The sequence below is a fragment of the Salvelinus namaycush genome, chromosome 23 (assembly GCF_016432855.1).
Source record: "Salvelinus namaycush isolate Seneca chromosome 23, SaNama_1.0, whole genome shotgun sequence".
Taxonomy (NCBI): domain Eukaryota; kingdom Metazoa; phylum Chordata; class Actinopteri; order Salmoniformes; family Salmonidae; genus Salvelinus; species Salvelinus namaycush.
In genome coordinates, this window is record NC_052329.1 from 13233622 (window position 1) to 13259989 (window position 26368).

A 26368-nucleotide genomic window follows, 5' to 3' on the forward strand; every position below is an offset into this window, starting at 1 on the left:
CTCTGGTAGTCACGTTAATGGGCGTGACATACCACTAAGTAGAGGTGTTAGAAGCTGAATTTCCCCCTTGGTTTTATCCTGCTTTGCAGGAAGCTGACTTTAATTTGTTGTCGCTGGTATGGAGGGTGAATGTTTTCTTCAATCAGAGAGTGTTCATTTTAGACATGGATTAATCTAAATGACAGCATATGCTTTCTGGACACGTAAAATATCTCCCCAGCATGCACTGTAATTCTCCTTATTGAATGTATCATTGAATCCTTTGTCAGAGGAAAAGGGTGGAGATAGGGAAGAAAATAAAAGTGCATGTTTGGAAATTGACATCTATGTGCCCTCTGATTTTGATTTCTCTGACACTTATCTTAAATCCCAGCTTGTATTGCCTCAGACATAGCGTATATATGCACCTGTTGTAAAACACAGCGGATCTAGAATGCATCTATGTACTACCAGTATGCACACACAGCCTCTGAACCTGTTGCAAGTCTTTCACAAGAGACATTGGCCTTTTATTTCCAGACAAATATATTCTTCTCTCCCTCACCTTAGTCCTCTCCTCTTTCACCTCTTCTGTATTAAAACTGGTCCAAGTCTATTACAGAGTAATTACTTTGGAGAATAGGAACTGTCATGTTCATGAGTGGATGGCAGGCCATTTTTCTTTAGCGCTCTACTGTCTCCCTGGAATGTTTCATCGTTAGCCTAAAATGACAGACCAATTCCTATTCCCATATCAAACCTGTTCAGAGAGCACTGTCAGTCTGTTATGGCCAGTGATTATAGTTCATAGAAATGACACATCTTATTAGTTTGAAGGAAACACTCTGAAACGGTGTCTGAGATGTTTCTAAATACAACAGAATCCTGGCAACACACCTTGTTGTCTGTGAGCTCAAAGAACTGAGACACATACTTAATTTAAGTCATGATTCCTCACCACTCTTTAGAGTCTTAGTGAAGCAGAGCCCATGCTTAAATGAACTTGTTGATTTGTTTACAGGTGTACTCATCAAGTGTAAGAATAATCTACTGAAAACATGAGTCCCTTTGAGAAAGAGATGACTTCTCCATTCCATTCTCGCTCCAGAGATCCTCCCAGTTTCATAGGCCCCAATCCTTCTGTGGCGCACAGCAACAAATTGCATTGTTACTTTGCAAATTTGTTCAAGCAATGAACTCAATCTCACTTGATTATAATCCTGGGTGGCTCACTGGCTGTCTCCAGGGAGAGGAATGAGAGAAGCATGAAGATGAGGCTTGAAATGGTTTATTATTATTATTATATTTCCACCTTTCCCTATTTTCCCCATCCTTCCTCAGCCTAGGCCCAATGCTGCTCCATCCCAATGTTTCAGCACACCCAAACTACCACCACTATGGCACACACCACTGTGATAGGGTCTTGCATGTAATCTTTATGGGGTTGGGGACTGAACATAGCGGCAGTATGTTCAATTAAAGACCTGCCATTGGCAGAAAGGAACATCTGTGATGTTTTGGGATGAGGAATAGACCTATGTTAAGTCTGAGTCAAAGATTAGCTATTGATTAGAACTGATGATGAGTGCCCCTTATTAAAGTGGCTGTGGATAGAGTGTGGCTGTGGATGGAGTGTGGCTGTGGATGGAGTGTGGCTGTGGATGGAGTGTGGCTGTGGATAGAGTGTGGCTGTGGATAGAGTGTGGCTGTGGATAGAGTGTGGCTGTGGATGGAGTGTGGCTGTGGATAGAGTGTGGCTGTGGATAGAGTGTGGCTGTGGATGGAGTGTGGCTGTGGATGGAGTGTGGCTGTGGATGGAGTGTGGCTGTGGATGGAGTGTGGCTGTGGATAGAGTGTGGCTGTGGATAGAGTGTGGCTGTGGATAGAGTGTGGCTGTGGATAGAGTGTGGCTGTGGATAGAGTGTGGCTGTGGATAGAGTGTGGCTGTGGATAGAGTGTGGCTGTGGATAGAGTGTGGCTGTGGATAGAGTGTGGCTGTGGATGGAGTGTGGCTGTGGATGGAGTGTGGCTGTGGATGGAGTGTGGCTGTGGATGGAGTGTGGCTGTGGATGGAGTGTGGCTGTGGATAGAGTGTGGCTGTGGATAGAGTGTGGCTGTGGATAGAGTGTGGCTGTGGATAGAGTGTGGCTGTGGATAGAGTGTGGCTGTGGATGGAGTGTGGCTGTGGATGGAGTGTGGCTGTGGATAGAGTGTGGCTGTGGATGGAGTGTGGCTGTGGATAGAGTGTGGTGGCGACTATTCTAAAGATACACTAAAACCTTTAAATCAAGTCTTTCCATGTAAATGCACCAAGAGAGACTGCAGGTCTATTTGAGTTTGGACCAAGTACATGAAATTGACCTGAGGAATGTCTGAGTCAGTTGCTTTGTATTTATATGTTTCTTTTCACATGTTTCCATGGAGGCGTAGCAGGAGGAGATGAAATGACCTGATGGGAGGTTGGAGAGGAGGGGTCCCTGGCTGTTGATTCTCATTTCACCGCCCGTCCTCATGTCCCAGTAGGGTTGTCTGAGACAGAGATAAATACTGCCAGCACTGTGATTTATAAGCTGTGCAGTGGACAGAATTCCACCCGTTACCTGACTGGACAAGACACACAGGGCTACACAGAGTCTACTGCATACAGACTATGGTGCTTCCAGAGTCTCCATCCCTCTCTCTCCTTCTCCCTCTCTCCCTCTCTCTCCTTCTCCCTCTCTCCCGCTATCCTCCCTTCTTCTCCCTCGTCCACACCACAGAATGACAATCTCCTCCCCGCTGATCCAGTCCTGCTTTGGTTTGAAATTTTACTGTGTGTGAGAACAACGTTAATTCTGTTTCAGAAAGAATAGAGATGATGTATTGGCATGTGTGATAGTGTTGTAACATGCATTACCATGAAAGCATAAACATAAAATATGCCCCAAAATAAATATGATGAAACTATGAAAATAATGTGCTATTACTTGTGATGATAATTGCTTATTAACCTTTAAGGTAAGAACAGAATACAACTTGATGATACAAAATTGATTCTGTTCATGTTCCTTTTGATTTAGAAAGTACAATAATCTCAGTCTGAATATACCATTATGGGCAAAAAAGAGGCAAAACAATCATACTTGTCTATTGTCGTGTTCACGTGCTAGGACTAGGAAACTCAGAAATGTCCAACTTCCTAACTGGTTGTAGTTATACATGCGCCGCGTTCAACCAGTTAGCAAGTCAGAAGTTTCCAAGTTTCCTAGTTGCGACTAGCACGTGAACGCAGCATATCATCCCCTGAGCTAGGACTTCTCCAACATTATGAACTCTGACATCATCTACTAAGAAAATGACCTTGATAACAGCATTTTAGGCAGTTAAATGCAACAAACCATTATTTATACAAATCTATCAGTATGCTTTTTTAACACTACAATTTGTTTACGACCATGAAAGCTGTAGGCCTACTTTTACATCATGTTTGATGCAGCTTGTCAGGCGTTCTCAACGAGTTCAAAGCCAGTGAATGCACACACCTCTTTGCTCCCAGTTTACAAGTAGTATTTTCAGTTTCCCACTTGTGAACGCAGCATTCTGCTTTAGGCCCACTGCTTATTACTTAAAGGGGCAATCAGCAGTTGCTACATCCATATTTGGACACCCATTGATTCTTGAAGAATATAACTTAGAAATGCCTCATGCGCTTAACTGTCATACCCCATCAGAACCCAAAATATAAGCTTGTTTTACTTTGTTTGTAAGCAAAGTTAATGTAAACAAACACTGTATAGCCTCAAAACATGGTTAAAACTATAATGTTGATATCATGGATGGTCAGTCCTTGCATCCATTGCTCTGTCTATGAATTTGAGAGTGATTACATTTCTCTAGCCCCATCCCCTAGCTTTTTACAGAGGCAGTGGCGGGGAGGGGAGTGCATTTGTTATTGTTTCAACTGCTGATTAACACTTTAACCAATAACTGTCATTCTTGCAGTCATTTTTGTTGACATATGATGTCTGAGAGGTGCCAGTGGGGAAACTTGGAGCACGGAGATGATAGACGTGTTTCCTACTAATAATCCCCAGTTGAAGGGGCTTCTGAAAATGGCGCCGGAAGAAATGGCAGCAGTTATACGGGCGTCCAACCAATTGTGCTATTACAGTTGAAGTCAGAAATTTACATACACTTTTGTTGGAGTCATTAAAACTCGTTTTTCAACCACTCCACAAATGTCTTGTTAAGGACAACAAAGTCAAGGTATTGGAGTGGCCATCACAAAGCCCTGACCTCAATCCTATAGAAGATTTGTGGGCAGAACTATTACTGTTACTGCACTTCAAGTTCCCCAATCTTTTATTTCTGGCAGGTTTGTGTTTTATGCAAGTTACAGTGTCTGTTTTGGTTGGTGCTTGTGTCTTTACAGTATGTGTGTGAGAGAGTTCATGTGTGTGTGAGTGTGTCAAATGTCACCTAACTCAATTTTGATGGAACATTGTCTACACTGTTTTTATTTGTCCCCTTATGTTTTTGGTTCTTGACATGCGTCTTTTGTTCAGAGGTTGAACACCAAGCCACCAAAAAAACAAAAACAAAACGGGCATTTGTACATTGCCTTTCAGTCACCCACTATCAGTTATTTTCTTGTTATGGAGAGAGTTGATGTGAGACTCCATGTCATGTTTCATTTCTCCCATCTCTAAAATCTGACCAGTGTCTGTCTGGATGCCCTCCACTGTAACCTCTGTGATATTAGGCTTCTCTCTGAATTGCCGCCTGTCGAGTGTATTACACCATGTCAATCGATTCTGAAATCGAGATGGAGCTTGATGATTCGCGGGTGACTTTCTCTTGACACACGCCGGCATGCTTTTTATAAATCAGTGATAAGGAAGGCTTCTCTGAGACAGCTGTATAATAAACTACCTGTATCTGAGAGAATATTGGGATATCTTTCTATATTCTATATTATCACAGATTTACAGGGAGAACAATCAGAGAGTATTTCATCAGAACAGGTTTTTGGCAGATCATTCACCAAGGACGCATCTGGCCTGCCCCTCTCTCTCTCTATCACTCTCTCTGTCTCTGTCTCTGTCTCTCTCTCTCTCTCTCTCTCTCTCTCTCTCTCTCTCTCTCTGGTTGATAATGGTTGAAGTTCTTTTAATATACCAATTATGTTTATGTGTGTACAATGGGTCCAATTCAAAGTGGATGATTGAATGTGTACATCTATTATAGATAGTATCTAAATGTATACATATTGTTGTGTATGTAGCAATACATGGATCCCCTTTTCATGGACTAAAATGCAGAAATGGTAAATGACGTACTCACACACATACATGTCAGATCACACCAACTATCACAATGAGTCAGTCACAAAAAGGATTGGGCAACATGCCATTGAACATATCCCAGCTGTTTATTATACAGTACTCGCTAGCTGTAAACAGTAGCTTAGTGTGACCATGATTTGAAAAGAGAGGCTTAGAAACAAAGTTAGCCTGCGTTTAGCATCCCATAGCAGAAAGTATAAAACAAAATAATCTCTGCACTGCAGGCTATTGTGTTTCCATCAGTATTAAATAGCACTGGCTCTCCCCCCATACTCATTCAAAGCCAAATCACTCCTTCTAGGCCTGGCGGTAATATGGGTTAATTGTTCTGGATGGTTGGATCACTTCCAACAGTTCATCCAATTTCCATTTAAATTGAGCTATCGGAGCGTGACATGGGTGACGCTCTGCTCCGCTCGGCATTGTCACACGCAGCCATGGGAGGCCTGGCCCACTCCTGGGCTGGATGTGGAGCGGGGAACCTTGTATACAGGTCTGTCTGGGGGTTCTCAAGTGGCACACACAGAATGGAATGCACGTGCACACCTTGCCTGGATTTCCCAATAGGGCTGATCCGTTAAGCCAGAGGCAGCCGAAAGCCCCCTCATATAGTTAGAGCAGTGGAGTGTATACGCATAGCCACAATCTCCTGTTGGCAATCATCACAGTTTGTCGTGACCTGCCAGTCTGTACAGTGGAGTAGAGGGGAGGCCATATGCATCTCCTTTAATAGTTCTGCTCACTTTCAATGGGAAATGTGATGGTTTTCTCTTACAATTTCATCTCTTTTCCATATTTAATTCAATAATTGCATGTTTAAAATCAAAGGAGGTGCATTTTAAAATGACTGATTTATGATGACTGATATACAGTATAGTTCTAAATAATGGTGACAATGTACAATTACTTCTGAATGTTACAAACAGCTTATAGACAACACATACAGTACATTTGTCTATTTTAGCACCCTCAGCCACACCTTGCATTGTCCAGATATCCACAGTGATGTGGAGCACTGCAGTGTGTCATTCAGAGTCAGAGAGTCAGAGTCAGAGGGCCATAGTTAGAGAGTCAGGGTCAGAGAGTCAGAGTCAGAGTCAGAGAGTCAGATTTAGAGAAGGGTAGTGTCTGTATGTAGCATGGCCTTCCAGTGAGCTGCTATCCTCTCCCTATCGCCTGTCCCCCCTCACTGCCCCTATACATCATACAGACAGGTCCTGTGCTCCTGTGGACGTGGCTCCTAACAGCCATGCACTAGGGCTGAGCAAGCATAACATCCCATAGGACCCTATTGTATCATCAATCTGTTCCATTCTAGAAACCACCCCCATGTCGTACTTATTATTTCTACACTCTTAGAAAAATGGTGCTATCTAGAACCTAAAAGTGTCTTTGGCTGTCGTCATTAGAGAATCTTTTGAAGAACCCTTTTGGGTTCCATGTAGAACCCTTTCCACAGAGGATTCTACATGAACCAAAAAAGGTTCTACCTGGATCCGAAAAGGGTTATCCTATGGGGACAGCCGAACAACCCTTTGGAGCCCTTTTTTCTTGGAGTGTAAATGGGGTTGAGGAAAGACCTGCATTAAATCACATGCTTCCTATCAAACAGAGAAAGTAGACTTTAGAAGTGTGTTTTGATAGAATGGCTGCTGTGGAAAGCCATTGTCTCAGTAGGCTATTCTCTGTGCTTGTCCCTAACCTCAGTGGGCCAGACCCTCCATCACTGTCTGGTCCGATGCTGTGAAGAGCCCCCCCCCCCCCACCCCAGGCAGGGTGGTTGGTGTGGAATCTGATGCTGAATTAGGTGATTTAACTGAGCAGAGGGCTCCTCACCCTCAGACTCCAACCCAGGGCTTTAATGGTTGGGTCATGAGGAGAAAATGGAGGCCACACACACTTTGCCACTGTAGACTAAATTACATCATGATGAATGGGAGGTATACTGGGACTCACCTCTGACCTCTGTGTTTAGCTTCTTCTCAAGGTGCATGTACAGTACCGGTCAAAAGTATTAGGACACCTTCTCATTCAAGTTTTTTAATTTTTAAAAAACTATTTTCTACATTGTAGAATAATAGTGAAGACATCAACACTATGAAATAACAAATATGGAATCATGTAGTAACCAAAAAAGTGTTAAACAAATACAAATATATTTTATATTTGAGATTCTTCAAATGGCCACCCTTTGCCTTGATGACAGCTTTGCACACTTCACTTTGTGGTGGAATTTTAAAATTTGATTTATTTCATTTTTTGTTAACCAGGTAGGACAGTGGAGAACAAGTTCTCATTTACAACTGCGACCTGGCCAAGATAAAGCAAAGCAGTGCGACAAAAACACAGAGTTACACATGGGATAAACAAACGTACAGTCAATAACACAATAGAAAAATCTATATACAGTGTGTGCATGTCACGATCGTCTAAGGTGGAAACAGTGGACCAAAGCGCAGCGTGGTTAGCGTACATACTTTATTTTTAAGATGTCGCCAACAAAACAATAAACATCACAATGAAAACGTGAAGCCAACGTAGTGCTCACAGGCAACTATACATGGACAACTACCCACCAATACAGGTGGGAAAAAGCAACCTAAGTATGGTTCTCAATCAGAGACAACGATAGACAGCTGCCTCTGATTGAGAACCACACCTGGCCAAACACACAGAAATACAAATCATAGAAAAAGGAACATAGAATGCCCACCCAAATCACACCCTGACCAAACCAAAATAGAGACATCAAACGCTCTCTAAGGTCAGGGCGTGACAGTGCAAATGTAGTAAGATTAGGGAGGTAAGGCAATAAATAGGCCATAGTGGCGAAATAATTACAATTTAGCAATTAAACACTGGAGTGATAGATGTGCAGAAGATTAATGTTGAAGTAGAGGTAATGGGGTGCAAAGGAGAAAAAAAATAACAATATGGGGATGAGGTAGTTGGGTGGGCTATTTACAGATGGGCTGTGTACATGTGCAGTGATCGGTAAGCTGCTCTGACAGCTGATGCTTAAAGTTAGTGAGTTTTGCAATTCGTTCCAGTCATTAGCGGCAGAGAACTGGAAGGGAAGGCGGCCAAAAGAGGAGATGGCTTTGGGCATGACCAGTGAAATATACCTGCTGGAGCGCGTGCTACTGGTGGGTGCTGCTATGGTGACCAGTGAGCTGAGGTAAGGCTTTACCGAGCAAAGACTTATAGATGACCTGGAGCCAGTGGGTTTGGCGACGAATATGAAGCAAGGGCCAGCCAAAGAGAGCATACAGGTCGCAGTGGTGGGTAGTATATGGGGCTTTGGTGACAAAACGGATGGCACTGTGATAGACTACATCCAGTTTGCTGAGTAGAGTGTTGGAGGCTATTTTGTAAATGACATCGCCGAAGTCAAGGATCAGTAGGATAGTCTGTTTTACGAGGGTATGTTTGGCAGCATGAGTGAAGGATGCTTTGTTGTGAAATAGGAATCCGATTCTAGATTAAATTTTGGATTGGAGATGCTTAATGTGAGTCTGGAAGGAGAGTTTACAGTCTAGCCAGACACCTAGGTATTTGTAGTTGTCCACATATTCTAAGTCAAAACCGTCCAGAGTAGTGATGCTCGACGGGCGGGTGCCGGCAGCGATCTGTTGAAGAGCATACATTTAGTTTTACTTGCCTTTAAGAGCAGTTGGAGGCCACGGAAGGAATGTTGTATGGCATTGAAGCTCGTCTGGAGGTTTGTTAACACAGTGTCCAAAGAAGGGCCAGAAGTATACAGAATGGTGTCGTCTGCATAGACGTGGATCAGAGAATCACCAGCAGTAAGAGCGACATCATTGATGTATCCAGAGAAAAGAGTCGGCCTGAGAATTGAACCCTGTGGCACCCCCATAGAGACTGCCAGAGGTCCAGACAACAGGCCCTCCAATTTGACACACTGAAATCTATCTGAGAAGTAGTTGGTGAACCAGGTGAGGCAGTCGTTTGAGAAACCAAGGCTGTTGAGTCTGCCAATAATAATGCGGTGATTGACAGAGTCGAAAGCCTTGGCCAGGTCGATGAAGACGGCTGCACAGTATTGTCTCTTATCGATGGCGGTCATGATATCGTTCAGGACGTTGAGCGTGGCTGAGGTGCACCCATTACTAGCTCGGAAACCAGATTGCATAGCGGAGAAGGTACGGTGTGATTCAAAATGGTCGGTGATCTGTTTGTTAACTTGGCTTTCGAAGACTTTAGAAAGGCAGGGTAGGATAGATAAAGGTCTGTAACAGTTTGGGTCTAGAGTGTCTCCCCCTTTGAAGAGGGGGATGACCGCGGCAGCTTTCCAATCTTTAGGGTTCTCAGACAATACGAATGAGAGGTTGAACAGGCTAGTAAATGGGGTTGCAAAAATTGCGGCGGATAATTTTAGAAAGAGAGGGTCCAGCCCAGCTGATTTGTAGGGGTCCAGATTTTGCAGCTCTTTCAGAACATCAGCTATCTGGATATGGGTGAAGGAGAAATGGGGGAGGCTTGGGCAAGTTGCTGTGGGGGGTGCAGAGCTGTTGACCGGGGTAGGGGTAGCCAGGTGGAAAGCATGGAAAAATGCTTATTGAAATTCTCGATTATCGTAGATTTATGGGTGGTGACTGTGTATCCTAGCCTCAGTGCAGTGGGCAGCTGGGAGGAGGTGCTCTTATTCTCCATGGACTTTACAGTGTCCCAGAACTTTTTGGAGTTTGTGCTGCAGGATGCAAATTTCTGTTTGAAAAAGCTAGCCTTTGCTTTCCTATCTGCCTGTGTATATTGGTTCCTAACTTCCCTGAAAGGTTGCATATTGTGGGGGTTATTCGATGACGATGCAGTACGCTGGTCAAGGGCAGTCAAGTCTGGAGTGAACCAAGGGCCATATCTGTTCTTAGTTGAATGGGGCATGCTTATTTAAGATGGTGAGGAAAGCACTTTTAAAGAATAACCAGGTATCCTCTACTGACGGAATGAGGTAAATATTGTGACGACCCTCCCACTCTGTCTGCCATATTCTGTTTCTTTGCTCTTGTTTTCCTTAATAGGATGTCAGTGGGCGGAGCCGGGAGGGTCGTCAGCGAAATGGGACACACCTGGGCTCGGGTGTGTCCCAGGATAAATACACCTCTTCCCCATTCATTGTGGAGACTCCCTCCATGCAGACACAGATTTTGTTTTGGCTGTTGTCGTGTCTTTGGCTATGCCGGATTAAGTGTTATGACATGCTATTCTATAAAATACATTCTCCGTAATTATTATTACCTGATTGAACTAATCATGTAATTAACTAGAGAGGAGGGGCACCACGAAATAATATTTATAGAGCTGTTATCTTCCGAATGAACTCTGAAAGATCTAGTAATATTTTACATCAATAGCAGTCAATATTAATCGTCACCTTATTTCAGTCTCATCTGAAAGTTGTAAATTCTTGGTTATCTTCACGAACCCTGGCTAACAAGTTGAATCAGCAATACAAAATTGGGTTTAATTATTTATTTACTAAATACCTAACTAAATCACACAGAATTACATATACACAGAATAAATCATACCTTGATTACAAATTACGTCATAAAGGAAAACGTCCCTAGCGGGCGGAACAGATATGACAGCTTGTTACACAAAAGAAAGGGGGCTGGGTTTGAGTGAAAGAGCGGGAAGACTGAGGAACAAAGGGCGAAGCTGTGCTATCGTAAATACAATATCTTATGCATTCTAAATTACCACCCATTTGGAAAATGCAATAAATATTTACTCTGAGCTGCGCTTCAGTAGGTTGGTGGTAGATGGAAGGCCGTGTTGCCACACCGAGTCCTTTGTCCTTTGAAGAATGTCTCTGCTGGTAAATTGGATACGTTGTAGTAACGTCGTCGTGTAGTAGACGGGATACTCTGTCTGTCCTTCCTAACCTGCGTTTGCCGCAGCTGTTGCTAACTCAACGGCTAGGAGGTATCACTTCTGTAGTGAATAAGAGTTCAAAGCTCATGCTGAGGTTGGCTTAGTTCTGTAGTTGACATGTTATCTGAACCATTCTGACATCGGACCGTCATCCTCGGAACAGGAGGTTAAATTTTCGTCAAGGGCTTATATAGTGGAGGGAAAGGGGTGTGTCTGAAAAGTTTATAACCCATGTCTCTTCACAGGGGCGGGCCACTGGTTGAGCAGAGCCCTAAACTTATGAGAACCTAAATCTCTCATTTGGAAGCTAAAATTACATTTCATCTCTTCACAAATAATTTCATATTCGAACATTTGAATTAAACAACAATTCCATGTGAATCCGATACCTCTGTGCAGACTTTCCACAGTAGAGTTTATGTCATTCTATCATTGATGAGAATGTGCCAGATGACAACCGAACTGACATAATATACCTTAAGTACCACCGCATATGTTCACTTGGTCGGATTACCAGAATATAGTTCATTTCCCCCCCAACTTCTGATGTTCCCAGAATCTCTATGTTAACCAAAGGGGCTTTCTAATGTCACATCAGTAGGGAGAGGAAAGGGGGGGAAGAGGTATTTATGACAGTCATAAACCTACCCCCAGGCCAACGTCATGACACTGTTTTGGTTTTTGTTGGCACCTTTCAACACCCCTCATTATCACATTTATGCACGCAACCACTCACACTACTGATTACTGACTACACATACTCTTGTTAATTATATTTAGTGTACTTTAGTTAATAAATATATTTTTTTATTCCTTATCCCCACGTTGTCTCCCTTTGTTACGAACTTTGAGCCGGTTCGTGACAATATCCTTCCAGGATACCCGGGCCAGGCCGATTAGAAAGGCCTGCTCGCTGAAGTGTTTTAGGGAGCGTTTGACAGTGATGAGGAGTGGTCGCTTGACCGCGGACCCATTATGGATGAAGGCAATGAGGCAGTGATCGCTAAGATCCTGGTTGAAGACAGCAGAGGTGTATTTAGAGGGCAGGTTGGTCAGGATGATATCTGAGGGTGCCTGTGTTTACGGATTTAGGGTTGTACCTGGTAGGTTCCTTGATAATTTGTGAGATTGAGGGCATCTAGCTTAGATTGTTGGATGGCCCGGGTGTTAAGCATATCCCAGTTTAGGTCACCTAACAGTACAAACTCTGAAGATAGATGAGGGGCAATTAATTCACATGGTTTCCAGGGCACAGCTGGGGTCTGAGGGGGGTCTATAACAAGCGGCAAAAGTGAGACTTATTTCTGGAAAGGTGGATTTTTAAAAGTAGAAGCTCGAATTGCTGCAAAGAAGCCATTACTAAAGGACACCAAGAAGAAGAGACTTGTTTGGGCCAAGAAACACAAGCAATGGACATTAGACCAGTGGAAATTTGTTCCTTGGTCTCGAGTCCAAATTGGACATTTTCTTTCCAACCGCTGTGTCTTTGTGAGATGCGGTGTGGGTGAATGGCATGATCTCCATGTGTATTTCCCACCTTAAAGCATGGAGGAGGTGTTATGGTGTGGGGGTGCTTTGCTGGTGACACTGTCTGTGATTTATTTAGAATTCAAGGCACTTAACCAGCATGGCTACCCCAGCATTCTGCAGCGATACGCCATCCCATCTGGTTTGGGCTTAGTGGGACTATCAGTTATTTATCAACAGGACAATGACCCAACACACCTCCAGGCTGTGTAAGGGCTATTTTACCAAGGAGAGTGATGGAGTGCTGCATCAGATGACCTGGCCTCCACAATCCCTGAACGTCAACCAAATTGAGATGGTTTGGGATGAGTCAGTGTGACATCTGTTTTCAACTCACACCCTGAACGCAGCCCACTTTCCAGCTCACACTCTAACACCTAGATCCCCTGAACACAGCTCACTCTCCAGATCCTAATCACCTGTTCACACACCTGTATGTCATTATCACACACTATTTAGTTCATTTCTTTACACCCCATAAATGTGAGGTATTACTTATTTCGTGACACACGTCTTCAGAGCTCTGTTTTTCCCGTGATTTACTCCTGTTTATGATAGTTTTTGCCTGCCTCACTAACGACACCCTTTGCCTATTCCCTGCCTGTACTTTAGCCTATCGGATTTCCTGTTATCTACATATTGCCTGTTCTCCCGGACTACGTTATAGCCTTTTCCCTGCCTGTCCTGTTGTCCTTTTGGACCCCCTGTGTACAGTGTCGTGCAATAGTATTCATCCCCCTCTGCGTTTTGCCTATTTTGTTGCATTACAACCAGTAATTTATATAGATTTTTATTTGGATTTCATGTAATGGACATACGCAAAATAATCCATATTTGTGGAGTGAAATTTAAAAAGATTACTTGTTTTAAAAAAAATGAAAAAAAATGAAAAGTGGTGCGTGCTTATGTATTCACCCCTTTGCTATGAGAAGCCCTTAAATAATATCTGGTGCAACCAATTACCTTCAGAAATCCCATAATTAGTTAAGTCTACCAGTGTGCAATCTAAGTGTCACATGATCTGTCACATGATCTCAGTATATATACACCTGTTCTGAAAGGCCCCAGAGTCTTCAACACCACTAAGCAAGGGGCACCACCAAGAAAGCGGCACTATAAAGACCAATGAGCTCTCCAAACAGGTCAGGGACAAAGTTGTGTGGAAGTACAGATCAGGGTTGGGTTACAAAAAATGTCAGAAAAATAAATCCATTATTAAAAAATGGAAAGAATATGGCACCACAACAAACCTGCCAAGAGAGGGCCACCTACCAAAATTCACAGACCAGGCAAGGAAGGCAACAAAGAGACCAAAGATGACCCTGAAGGAGCTCCACAGCGGAGATTGGAGTATCTGTCCATAGGACCACTTTAAGTCGTACACTCCACAGAGCTGGGCTTTATGGAAGTGGCCAGAAAAAAACCATTGCTTAAAGAAAAAAATAAGCAAACACATTTGGTGTTCACCAAAAGGCATGTGGGAGACTCCCCAAACATATGGAAGAAGGTACTCTGGTCAGATGAGACTAATATTGAGCTTTTGGCCATCAAGGAAAACGCTGTGTCTGGTGCAAACCCAACACCTCATCTCCCCGAGAACACCATCCCCACAGTGAAGCATGGTGGTGGCAGCACCATGCTGTGGGGATGTTTTTCATCAGCAGGGACTAGGAAACTGCTCAGAATTGAAGGAATGATGGATGGTACTATATAGAGGGAAATCCTTGAGGGGAAACCTGTTTCAGTCTTCCAGAAATTTGAGACTGGGACGGAGATTCACCTGCTAGCTGGACAATTACCATAAGCATACTGCTAAAGCAACACTCGAGTGGTTTAAGGGTAAACATTTAAATATCTTGGAGTGGCCTAGTCAAAGCCCAGAAGTCAATCCAATTGAGAATCTGTGGTATGACTTAAAGATTGCTGTACACCAGTGGAACCCATCCAACTTGAAGGAGCTGGAGCAGTTTTGCCTTGAAGAATGGGCAAAAATCCCATTGGCTATATGTGCCAAGCTTATAAAGACATACAACAAGAGACTTGCAGCTGTAATCGCTGCAAAAGGTGGCTCTACAATGTAATGACTTTGGGGGGGTGAATAGTTAATCTCAAGTTTTCCGTTTTTTTGTCTTATTTCTTGTTTGTTTCAAAAAATATATATTTTGCATCTTCAAAGTGGTATGCATGTTGTGTAAATCAAATGATTAAATCAACGTCCCCAAAAATCTTTTTTAATTCCAGGTTGTAAGTTAACAAAATAGGAAAAATGCCAAGGGGGTGAACACTTTCGCAAGCCACTGTATGAACTTCTGCCTGCCCCTGGACCCAGCTACCTGCCTCCTGTGGTCCTTTGCAATAAACACCTGCTGTGCCCTGTGCTTGAAACCAGTTCTCTGTCTCCCCTTGTGTTCATTACAGTCGGACCGCACAGTAAAGGAAAATCAGCCAACAAGTGCTGAGCATATGTGGGAACTCCTTCAAGAATGTTGGAAAAGCATTCCAGGTGAAGCTGGTTGAGAGAATGCCAATAGTGTGGAAAGCTGTCATCAAGGCAAAGGGTGGCTATTTGAAGAATCTCAAATCTCAAATATTTTGATTTGTTTAACACTTTTTAGGTTACTACATGATTACTTATGTGTTATTTCATAGTTTTGATGTCTTCACTAGTTTTCGCCATTGTAGAAAATAGTACAAAATAAAGAAAAAACATTTAATGAGTAGGTGTTCTAAAACCTACACCGGTAGTGTAGGTTTATTAAAACACTTGGGAATTATTATCATAACTGCAATTTTAATTTGAGTGGTTGCAAGTCTCATTTTTCTCCCTTTTTGTTATTGTGTAAGGTTCAATGTATGTTTATCTGTGTGTTTTGGTACAAGTTTGTATTCAAGCAGTGTGTATGTGTGCACTCACCTACTGTATGTGTATGTTTACATAAGCTTGTGTTGTGTGTTTGCATGGTGTGATGCGGGAGTACTTTCACTACACGGCTGTCTGCCAACCCACTGAGTGACTCATTGGAATCTGGTCCCCTTGAGGTGCCCTTCACTCTAACACACTGAGACGGGCTGGGTCCCCTCAATACTCCCCTCCCGCAGTGAAGCTCTGCAGGTTCTCCACAGACAATACATGTCCAGATATTTCTATTGTTCTGCTGTCTGATATTCACACAGTGTTCTAAACCAAAGCCCTGATATGAATATTTATAACTCCTCTGATGGGATGGGATCAATGGAGAGAGAAAAGAGAGCCTGAATAATCATCCATCTATACTTCCAGACCCTTCTCTTATCTCCTCTCCATCTCTCTGAAGTACTCTCTGTTTATTAGCTATGCATAGTCACTTTACAAATGACCTGGACTAACTTGTACCCCCCCGCACATTGACTCGGTACCACTACCTCTGTACGTATATAGCCTTGTTATTGTTATGCAAATGTATATTGTTACTTTTTGATTGATTACTTTTTTAAAACTTTAGTTTATTTAGTAAATCTTTTGTTAACTCTATTTCTTAAAACTGCATCGTTGGTTAAGGGCTTGTAAGTAAAATGTGATTTGATTTGTTTTGAAAGAGAACTAGAGAGGGAGAGAGAAGGAAAAAAGGTTTTTACGTGTGTGTGAGCATGTTGGCTTGGTATTGCTACCTTGACAGGGATCATGTTGAGTTATTCCTGTTGCAGCCTCTAGGAATTATTGATAGAATAAGAATAAAGCTATGCTAGTTTGGCCTCTGCATTCTAAATCTAGGCATCCACTTTTGGATCCACAACCTTCCTAACACCTCAGCTTATTTTGTTTTTGTTCTTTCACATCCCATGACTCTCACACTCCCTCTCTTACCTCAGCATCTCTGACTAAACGTATGTGTGTGTGAGCGAGAGGGACAGGGAGAGAGCTCAAGTTCTGGTGAGTTGGACTTGGAACAGACCCCTGGTGTCTTCATTAGCATGTCCAGCATGGAGGATCTCAGAGATAAAAGTCAGACAGGCTTAGACTGTCTGCTCTGTGTCTTCAGTGGGTGGTGGGCACACTGCCCTGTGCTCAGTAAGTCAATTAGGTCGGCACTGTGCCCACCACTGGCACTCTCTGACAGACAGTAGACCTGCCACAAGCTCTTTAACTGCACAAGGAGAAAACCATTCATCAGAGGTGCTTGCATCTCCCAGCTTTTACTGTTCTGCAGAGAGGGGAGCAGCGGACGAGCCCTGAGTCCTTGGTGATGAATGCCCTAACTTCCACACCTTTTAAAAGTACACTTTATCAATGAGGAATGGAACAGTGTGTTCAGGTGGCTGAGGGGAAATTGCCTTTTTCCTTTCACCTGCAGCCAATGGTGAAGAAGTGAATGGAAAGGGATGGGAGGCCGGCTGCCCTCTGAGCTGATGTATATGGGGAAAATGAGAGGAGCAGGCCTTTCAATCTCTCTCTCTCTCTACTGCCTCTTTTCTTCACATTCTTTATTTTTTATTCCTCTACTCCCTCTCTACCCCCATGTGTTGACAGGCAGGTCCTGAGGGTGAGGGCAGCATTAGCGAATTGGGGACAGAAAGCTGAGACAGCAAGGCCCTGTCTGAGAACACAGTGTGCAGAACCAATACCGAGGCCAGAGCAGAGCAAAACAGAACAGTGTGCAGCACCAATACTGAGGCCAGAACAGAACCGTGTGCAGTACCAATACTGAGGCCAAAACAGAACAGTGTGCAGCACCAATACTGAGGCCAAAACAGAACAGTGTGCAGTCCAATACTGAGGCCAAAACAGAACAGTGTGCAGTCCAATACTGAGGCCAAAACAGAACAGTGTGCAGTCCAATACTGAGGCCAAAACAGAACAGTGTGCAGCACCAATACTGAGGCCAAAACAGAACAGTGTGCAGTCCAATACTGAGGCCAAAACAGAACAGTGTGCAGTACCAATACTGAGGCCAGAACAGAACAGTGTGCAGTACCAATACTGAGGCCAAAACAGAACAGTGTGCAGCACCAATACTGAGGCCAAAACAGAACAGTGTGCAGTCCAATACTGAGGCCAAAACAGAACAGTGTGCAGTCCAATACTGAGGCCAGAACAGAACAGTGTGCAGTCCAATACTGAGGCCAGAACAGAACAGTGTGCAGTACCAATACTGAGGCCAGAACAGAACAGTGTGCAGTCCAATACTGAGGCCAGAACAGAACAGTGTGCAGTACCAATACTGAGGCCAGCCAGAGCAGAACGGTATGTATCATCAATACCGAGGCCAGACAGAGCAGAACATTGTGCAGCATCAATACTGAGGCCAGACAGAGCAGAACAGTGTACAGCACCAATACTGAGGCCAGACAGAGCAGAACATTGTGCAGCATCAATACTGAGGCCAGACAGAGCAGAACATTGTGCAGCATCAATACCGAGGCCAGACAGAGCAGAACAGTGTACAGCACCAATACTGAGGCCAGACAGAGCAGAACATTGTGCAGCATCAATACTGAGGCCAGACAGAGCAGAACATTGTGCAGCATCAATACTGAGGCCAGACAGAGCAGAACAGTGTACAGCACCAATGCCGAGGCCAGACAGAGCAGAACATTGTGCAGCATCAATACCGAGGCCAGACAGAGCAGAACATTGTGCAGCATCAATACCGAGGCCAGACAGAGCAGAACATTGTGCAGCATCAATACTGAGGCCAGACAGAGCAGAACATTGTACAGCACCAATACTGAGGCCAGACAGAGCAGAGCAGTGTACAGCACCAATACTGAGGCCAGACAGAGCAGAGCAGTGTACAGCACCAATACTGAGGCCAGACAGAGCAGAGCAGTGTACAGCACCAATACTGAGGCCAGACAGAGCAGAACAGTGTACAGCATCAATACTGAGGCCAGACAGAGCAGAGCAGTGTACAGCACCAATACCGAGGCCAGGGAAGAACAGAGCAGAACCAGAGAGAACCACGACCTTGAGCCGTGAGTCGAAAACATGCACACAAATGCATATCCCACTGTGGAGGTGGGCTCCCAGGCCCGTCTGCCCAGGGTACGTGTGCACTGATTGGCATATGGTGTTTTGCTCAAACTGGATTAAATTCAGCCCCTCATGAATTACTGTGAATGCCCAGGATATTGTGCTGCAGCATTGAAAGAAGCGGATTTATGTTTTTTTCATATCCTTCCCTAATTGATATTCATGGATGCAGTAACTTATATGCCACAAAGGATATTGTGCAATGAAAACCATTTAGATGTTGATTATTGAACACTATGATAACCCAACCATCCCATGGGTTACTGCTCAGAGTGTCTGTGTGTGTTTGTCTGTGTGTATGCGTGTGTGCATGTTCGTGTGTGTGTGTGTGTGTGTGTTTAAATATATCTTTGTTTGGGCCCATTTGACTGAATTAGGTTCAACATCAATAATTTTGCCCTGCAGCCTTCCCTATCAATGGGACTGGTGGTGGTTTGTCTGTTGGGTTTTTATATGTCAAGCAAATAATAGAGTGGTGCTCCCAGCCACTGGGATTAGAAAGGCTCTCTGTAAGGACATGGGACAAGGCTCTCTGTAGGGACAGGGGTCAAGGCTCTCTGTAGGGACACGGGACAAGGCTCTCTGTAGGGACAGGGGTCAAGGCTCTCTGTAGGGACACGGGACAAGGCTCTCTGTAGGGACACGGGACAAGGCTCTCTGTAGGGACACAGGACAAGGTTCTCTGTAGGGATACGGGACAAGGCTCTCTGTAAGGACACGGGACAAGGCTCTCTGTAGGGACACAGGTCAAGGTTCTCTGTAGGGATACGGGACAAGGCTCTCTGTAGGGACACGGGACAAGGCTCTCTGTAAGGACATGGGACAAGGCTCTCTGTAGGGATACGGGACAAGGTTCTCTGTAAGGACATGGGACAAGGCTCTCTGTAAGGACATGGGACAAGGCTCTCTGTAGGGACACAGGACAAGGCTCTCTGTAAGGACATGGGACAAGGCTCTCTGTAGGGACACGGGACAAGGCTCTCTGTAAGGACACGGGACAAGGCTCTCTGTAGGGACACGGGACAAGGCTCTCTGTAGGGACACGGAACAAGGCTCTCTGTAGGGACACGGGACAAGGCTCTCTGTAGGGACACGGGACAAGGCTCTCTGTAGGGACAGGGGTCAAGGCTCTCTGTAGGGACACGGGACAAGGCTCTCTGTAGGGACACGGGACAAGGCTCTCTGTAGGGACATGGGACAAGGCTCTCTGTAAGGACACGGGACAAGGCTCTCTGTAGGGACACGGGACAAGGCTCTCTGTAGGGACACGGGACAAGGCTCTCTGTAGGGACACAGGACAAGGCTCTCTGTAGGGACACGGAACAAGGCTTTCTGTAGGGACAGGGGTCAAGGCTCTCTGTAGGGACACGGGACAAGGCTCTCTGTAGGGACATGGACAAGGCTCTCTGTAAGGACACGGGACAAGGATCTCTGTAGGGACACTGGACAAGGCTCTCTGTAGGGACACGGGACAAGGCTCTCTGTAGGGACAGGGGACAAGGCTCTCTGTAGGGACACGGGACAAGGCTCTCTGTAGGGACACGGGACAAGGCTCTCTGTAGGGACACGGGACAAGGCTCTCTGTAGGGACACGGAACAAGGCTCTCTGTGGGGACAGGGGTCAAGGCTCTCTGTAGGGACATGGGACAAGGCTCTCTGTAAGGACACGGGACAAGGCTCTCTGTAGGGACACGGGACAAGGCTCTCTGTAGGGACACGGGACAAGGCTCTCTGTAGGGACACGGGACAAGGCTCTCTGTAAGGACACGGGACAAGGCTCTCTGTAGGGACACGGGACAAGGCTCTCTGTAGGGACACGGGACAAGGCTCTCTGTAGGGACACGGGACAAGGCTCTCTGTAGGGACACGGAACAAGGCACTCTGTAGGGACAGGGGTCAAGGCTCTCTGTAGGGACACGGGACAAGGCTCTCTGTAGGGACACGGGACAAGGCTCTCTGTAAGGACACGGGACAAGGATCTCTGTAGGGACACGGGACAAGGCTCTCTGTAGGGACACGGGACAAGGCTCTCTGTAGGGACAGGGGACAAGGCTCTCTGTAGGGACACGGGACAAGGCTCTCTGTAGGGACACGGGACAAGGCTCTCTGTAGGGACACGGGACAAGGCTCTCTGTAGGGACACGGAACAAGGCTCTCTGTAGGGACAGGGGTCAAGGCTCTCTGTAGGGACATGGGACAAGGCTCTCTGTAAGGACACGGGACAAGGCTCTCTGTAGGGACACGGGACAAGGCTCTCTGTAGGGACACGGGACAAGGCTCTCTGTAGGGACACGGAACAAGGCTCTCTGTAGGGACACGGGACAAGGCTCTCTGTAGGGACATGGAACAAGGCTCTCTGTAGGGACAGGGGTCAAGGCTCTCTGTAGGGACACGGGACAAGGCTCTCTGTAGGGACACGGGACAAGGCTCTCTGTAGGGATACGGGACAAGGCTCTCTGTAGGGACACGGGACAAGGCTCTCTGTAGGGACACGGGACAAGGCTCTCTGTAGGGACACGGGACAAGGCTCTCTGTAGGGACACGGGACAAGGCTCTCTGTAGGGATACGGGACAAGGCTCTCTGTAGGGACACGGGACAAGGCTCTCTGTAGGGACACGGGACAAGGCTCTCTGTACGGACACGGGACAAGGCTCTCTCCCTGTTGTGCTTGTTCACTTCAACCATCTGCCCACAAAGGAACTCTCTGCCTTAATGTCTGCAGACAGGACACGCCAGGTCCAACAGAAACAGGGACATTTCTCTCAGGGATGTGTTTACTCTGTACTGAACAGGATCAGAGAGAGATCGTTCACTATGTGAGCTTCATGGCATATTCATTGTTCATTGTTGAAAAGGAGTTTTCAGCTTTGTTTAAAGGGTTTCTGTCCAGATGTTCTGCTCCAAAGCAGCTGAGCTTACATTACCCCCTGAGCTAACTGATGTAGGAGAATGCAGGTACACAGTTCAGTAATTTAGCAGAAGCTCTGATCCAGAGTGACTTACAGGAGCAATTAGGAGTAAGTGCCTTGCTCAAGGGCACATCGGCAGATTTTCACCTAGTTGGCTCAGGGATTCAAACAAGCAACCTTTTGGTTACTGTCCCAACACTCTTAACGACTAGGCTACCTGCCTCCAGGCTACCTTCCCCCTTAAACAGAAGGAAGTGCAACTGTATTGAACTTTCAAACATGTAATTGGAGAGTAGTTTTAGACAATATACTATATCAGTCCCTCTACCATCCCTCTACCTCTCCTCTCTATCTCCCCTGCATGCTTACAGAGAGGGCTATTCAAGGTTGGCCTCTGTAAGCTGTGAACAGCACATCAGTGTGTGTCAGAGAGCAGTACTGCAACTGAAAGGGGTATGAATTGTTGTATCTCTGTGGTGTTGTGGAGAAAAACGTCAACCTCCTGGAGTCTACTGAAGCCTCCTCTTCCCCTCCACCGCCAGCATAATGCTCCACTGCTGAGTCTATTTAAATATGTATCCTTTCCGGCAGCTGACTATCAAATGCTGCCGATTCCCCTGTTATCGCCCACATGTGTGTTCAGTCTTGGAGTGGATCTGTCCCTATTTCACCCTGATGTCAGTCTTAAGAATGGCAGAGGAATAAGGATAGATAGGTTCTATATACCAGGATGTGTTTCTCCCTCCCTCCCTCCCTCCCTCCCTCCCTCCCTCCCTCCCTCCCTCCCTCCCTCCCTCCCTCCCTCCCTCCCTCCCTCCCTCCCTCCCTCCCTCCCTCCCTCCCTCCCTCCCTCCCTCCCTCCCTCCCTCCCCAGTCATGGGGATGAGTGTGTTTTCATGCAGAGTGATTGAGTGATTCAGTGCTCTTGGCGCTGTGTATGTCCCTAGCTATAGCCACTCACTGGCAGGCAGTGGGGAGAGATGATGTACAGCTCTCTGCTGGGTAACCGCTTCCCTGGGGCATGTCGCTGATTTTCAGGATTTTATATGAATATGTGCAGGAAAGATTGGAGTTTGATGATGATTTCTGGTCAAGAAGAAGGATGCTGCATGGTGGTGAATGTGGAGAAGAGGACATTTCACCATCATTCTCATAACGGCTGTTAACACTATAGTGGGAGCCAACAAGAGCCAATATAATGATCTCCATATAAAAAGGTAGAGCGAGTGATGGCGTCGCTACAGTCACCTACTCCTACAGGATTTGATGGTGGACTTATTTAGACCTTACCTGTGAATCTGGTCTTGTTACAAAAAGTCATACACACACTTTTCCATGATTGCCACTCAGATGTGGGTAATTTCACAAATGTAAATTTAAGTGGTCATTACTGTGTCATCAGTGGTCCAAAAATTGTATTTTACATTGTGCTTTGTAGCTAGACACTGTCCATTAGTCTTAGCTGTTTGTGATCAGGCTATGTGACACACACTGCATCTGTGTTGGACAGGGACCTAGTCTCCTGCCTCACCACCTGAGGGCTAAAGAAAAGAGACAGACAGACACAGGAAATGGAGGGCATTTCGTCATCATGACACACACACACAATGTTGGTCAGAGAGTGGTTCCATATATCACTGAAATGAATTTGGTTTCATCAGTTGCTAGATTTCAGACAATTCATCTATTTGAGTTATGGTTGCCTTCAGACGAGGAAGAGAATCAAGCCAGCTGTATTTTCTACCTGTACTGTCTCAGCCTCCAGCCTCAGTATAACTGCACATGTCTCACGTACTGTTCTTCTGGGCTTGCTTTGTGAACATGTACTGTACACACCCATAGGGACTCCCATAGACGCGGGAAGTAGTTTGGGGGTGCTGTGATCGTCGACAGGGAGGTTGGGCAGCGCTACAGAAGTTTATATTGTTCCACTAATACAGGACTAGTAAAGACCCAGTGCACTACTTTTGTAAAACAATTTTAACTAAATGTATTTGAGTGTTATTAACCAGCATTTTTACCTTGAGTCTGATAATTATCTGTACCAAACAGTTAATCTGATAATACTTGTGGAACATACAAATTATCCAGTTCCTTGAAACTTTTTCCTATTTGAAGTGGTCTCTCTCAGAATGACCTTCTTGATCCAAATCAGTCAGGTTTCAAGACTAGTCATTCAACTGAGACTGCTCTTCTCTGTATCACGGAGGCGCTCCGCACTGCTAAAGCTAACTCTCTCTCCTCTACTCTCATCCTTCTAGACCTATCGGCTGCCTTCGATACTGTGAACCATCAGATCCTCCTCTCCACCCTCTCCGAGTTGGGCATCTCCGGCGCGGCCCACGCTTGGATTGCGTCCTACCTGACAGGTCGCTCCTACCAGGTGGCGTGGCGAGAATCTGTCTCCTCACCACGTGCTCTCACCACTGGTGTCCCCCAGGGCTCTGTTCTAGGCCCTCTCCTATTCTCGCTATACACCAAGTCACTTGGCTCTGTCATAACCTCACATGGTCTCTCCTATCATTGCTATGCAGACGACACACAATTAATCTTCTCCTTTCCCCCTTCTGATGACCAGGTGGCGAATCGCATCTCTGCATGTCTGGCAGACATATCAGTGTGGATGACGGATCACCACCTCAAGCTGAACCTCGGCAAGACGGAGCTGCTCTTCCTCCCGGGGAAGGACTGCCCGTTCCATGATCTCGCCATCACGGTTGCCAACTCCATTGTGTCCTCCTCCCAGAGCGCTAAGAACCTTGGCGTGATCCTGGACAACACCCTGTCGTTCTCAACTAACATCAAGGCGGTGGCCCGTTCCTGTAGGTTCATGCTCTACAACATCCGCAGAGTACGACCCTGCCTCACACAGGAAGCGGCGCAGGTCCTAATCCAGGCACTTGTCATCTCCCGTCTGGATTACTGCAACTCGCTGTTGGCTGGGCTCCCTGCCTGTGCCATTAAACCCCTACAACTCATCCAGAACGCCGCAGCCCGTCTGGTGTTCAACCTTCCCAAGTTCTCTCAAGTCACCCCGCTCCTCCGCTCTCTCCACTGGCTTCCAGTTGAAGCTCGCATCCGCTACAAGACCATGGTGCTTGCCTACGGAGCTGTGAGGGGAACGGCACCTCAGTACCTTCAGGCTCTGATCAGGCCCTACACCCAAACAAGGGCACTGCGTTCATCCACCTCTGGCCTGCTCGCCTCCCTACCACTGAGGAAGTACAGTTCCCGCTCAGCCCAGTCAAAACTGTTCGCTGCTCTGGCACCCCAATGGTGGAACAAACTCCCTCACGACGCCAGGTCAGCGGAGTCAATCACCACCTTCCGGAGACACCTGAAACCCCACCTCTTTAAGGAATACCTAGGATAGGATAAAGCAATCCTTCTGACCCCCCCCCCCCCCTTAAAAGATTTCGATGCACTATTGTAAAGTGGCTGTTCCACTGGATGTCATAAGGTGAATGCACCAATTTGTAAGTCGCTCTGGATAAGAGCGTCTGCTAAATGACTTAAATGTAAATGTAATGTAAATGTAAATGTAAATGTCTGTACATTCCTTTTATATTTCAGTAGGCACACTTATCCAGAGCAGTGCAAACCTTATCACTCTGGTCCCCCATGGGATTCAAACCCACAACCTTAGTGTTGCAAGCACCATGCTCTTCCAACTGAGCCACATAATCACATCACATCATTACAAACCGCTTGATGTCTCAATTTACTCAATTACTGTATTGTACATTGTTTTTCTTCATGGTGATGGACAGTCTACAGGTACAAACCTAGATGACCAGCCTATGAACAATACAGTAATGTACATTTACATGAAGTGGTTTGTAAGGATGGTAAATTAATACCACACAAAAAGTGATTGATTTCCATGTTATTTGATCAAGAAAAATATTTTGGGTCTTTGCCAATAACTTTGCACCTTTTGATGTAAATGTTTGAGTACAGGGTTTTGTTCTTTCTGGATTCCACAGACCAACTATTGAATCCTACCAGAAACTGTTCTAAATTATACAACAACCTTTTTTTGCCAAAGCAGAGATGCAGATGATTTTTTTCTATATTGGTCCGCTAACACAGGACTAGCAAAGGCCCAGTTCACTACTTTTGTGAAAAAATATTTGTTTTATTGTTCAGATTTTTCAGGGGGTGCTGCAGCACCCTCAGCACCCCTACTTCTCACGGCTATGGGAGACTCCAGGCATAAGGGTAAAGCAATGCAGTGTGGAAGAATTTGGTCCATGCTTTGGCACCAGTGAGAAATGGGCAGAGACAAGCATGGGTAGTCTACCAGATGACAATGAATCTGTAATCAGAATTATCTGGTGAGAAAATGGAGGACTGGTGGAATGCAGTCTTGTCTCCATGTCAAACGCCACTCTCTCAAGTCTTTGTTTATCTGGCCAAAGGTTGACTAATCTTCTATGGAGAAATGTCCTTTATTGTCAATCTCTGAAGGGTAATAATGAATTTCATAAAAATCCATAGAACAACATGACACTACGGGTGTTATTGTACCTTCAGATTGGTTTTATACCCGCCTCATTACATTTATACTGCCACCAGACAGACAAAGACAGTTAAACCTGCATAGAAATAGGATGATCTCATAATGGCTCCCAATAGGACAGGTGGGTAGCCTCCTCTCCCCTCATTAGAGGGACTCACCTGTGATTTAAACCCGTTACCTATGTGACAAGTAGGGTGGCAC